Here is a 2553-nt window from a genome sequence, read left to right as displayed (position 1 = left end):
GTTCATTAGAGACAGTGGAAGAATTAAAGGACTTACCATTGTTCAATATAAATGACTTATTGTCACTTTTGCCGACAACTAAGATGACTTTCATCAATGCATTGCTAGACTCAAATGCATCTAGTGCTCCGGCCTCTATGACGCGCACATGCGTCTCTTGCTGTACGTCCATAGGTTTTACAGACAAAGATCTATTGTTGAGATCAAAGCCTCATAATAGGCCTTTGAACGTCTCAGGATATGTTCATGAACAGAAGGTTGGTCAAATTCTCATTGATAATGGATCAATTGTCAATACAATGGCTAAGTCAACTATGAAATAGTTAGGCATCTTGATGGAAGAGCTGTCAAACAACAAGTTAGTAATTCAGAACTTCAACCAAGGAAACCAAAGGGCTGTAGGCATGATATGCTTAGAATATATCATCGGTGACCTGAAGGCCCACACAATATTAGATTTGACGACCACATATAGGTTGTTGTTGGGTCGTCCTTGGATTCACGAAAATGGAGTAATATCTTCAACCCTACACAATATTTCAAGTTTTATTTGTTGGGTTGTATGTCTTAAAACTCGTAGTTTGTAACCATTAAATATATTCTATTTTGTAATAAGATGTTATTGAGGTATATTTAGTAAAGTTGTTATTGAATATGTAGATTGCACTTGTTAAAGCCTAAATCCAATAAACTAACAAACCCCTGACTATAACATGAATACTTGAACTTTATGTGGGGACATCAAAGTGGATCAAGTTTGAGTATATAGCCAAAATGGTCTATAAGTATAGGGATAGGGTTGGGTACCTTATCTTGGAAACACTATGGATGCGACCCACTTTGTATTTAAAACAAACAATGTGATCCTGAATCGCTCATGTAGAGACATGCGAATGGAGGCATCCTATACAAAAGATGTTTGCATGAGACCGGACCATGAGATAGTCACTTTTCTTTAAAACGTCGTTTACTGTTAAAATTGACTGTTTCATTTTGATGACCTAAGGTAACTCAATCTTAATCCTGAGCTAACTATGAACTCCTGTTTATTCGAGATTATCCTTTAATCTACATGGGTGAGAGTGGCTCAACATCACCGCTCAATAAAGCCTCACACTTTAGGGGTAAGAGCAGGTAAATAGCTGGGGACATAGTCTTGCAAGATGAAATTCACTCCTATCCGATTTCAGGGTTAGCAGATAAGTTGTTCCCTTAAGTATTGGTTTCTAGTTTTCAACAAGGGGCCCCATCCTCTCTATGACTGAGACGGACTCGGTTTATTGGTAGGACCAAAAACTAACTGTTCATTAGTGGATTAGTGGAGACTGATTAATAATAATAAATCTTATTTCTCGCACTCACACTTACTAAACAATAAGTTACACAAAATTCTTGTTATTTATTAATAAGATAGTTTCACAAGTTATTTACAACTCTAGTATTATTTACAACAGGTTCACTTTGTTTTCTTTATCTTTTCTGAACTTTTTTTTATGGAATTTATTCTTCCTAATTTCTGATGGATAATCTTTTAAAGAGAACCTCTTTAGTAGTCATTCCAAATTGCTCTTCTTGCTTCCAAGGACAGTTTCCATGAACATGCCATGTTCGTTGACAAAAAAGGCAACATTTTTTAGAATCTCCAACACAAACCTCACATGGAGATTTTCCGTCAATTCAATGATTATTCTATGGGGGATGTCCGTTTCAACATGTTTAACAAAGCCCACTGATGGACTAGAACTTCCTGAAGTGTGAGTTTGTTTTTGCATCTCTCCCGGTCGTCGCCTCCAACATAACTCTTTGTTTCCGCTATTCACAGGTGCAACCGGTTGTAATTGGTTATGTCTCAGAACCTATTCTTGTTTCTTTTTTGCTTTCCTCTAGAAATACACGCAATTTTTCCTTATGTGGAATTGTCAACCACACCCAAAACATATATCTGTTCCTAGCAAACATGGTATCTTATGGTTCTTCCCACACTTAGGACATCCAAGTTCTTTATTGGCTCCCGATGTGTTTACTCCTAGATTAATGATCTGGTGTCCTAGATCAATGTCCAAGTAATGATTATTTATTTCAGCGTTTCCCTTATTCCCCCTAGAGACAATGTTGAAGGTAGCATTGCTTGTTCTGGGTTCTTGCTACCACCAGGGTCTGCCACTCGGGTACATGTTTCCTATAACAAAAGTCAGTTAGGTGTTACATAATATATTCTACCTCCACTTTATTCTGAATTATCCTTAGGTGATCCTACATATTCCACTCATAGTATCATTCCTTACAATTCTTAGATTAATTTTCCTATCATTTCCCAGGTTTCCTGTAACCCTTTTTCCCCAAGTCTTCTATTGGCCTTGCCTAATTCCAATTTTCCAGATTCTTCTAAGAACTTTTACTCTGGTACCAACTTGTCTAACCCCCTCCCATTCTTACTCCTTAAGTCCGAAAGGAGGCATGAAGACAGTAGACACCACCCTTTTGTGACATTTACTGTCCACTTGTCCCTGTATACTAGATAATTCTTGTAACACAAATGTGTCTAATTTCAAA

Source organism: Benincasa hispida, chromosome 12 (assembly GCF_009727055.1).
Source record: "Benincasa hispida cultivar B227 chromosome 12, ASM972705v1, whole genome shotgun sequence".
NCBI classification, from domain to species: domain Eukaryota; kingdom Viridiplantae; phylum Streptophyta; class Magnoliopsida; order Cucurbitales; family Cucurbitaceae; genus Benincasa; species Benincasa hispida.
Note: the sequence above shows the minus strand (reverse complement) of the source record.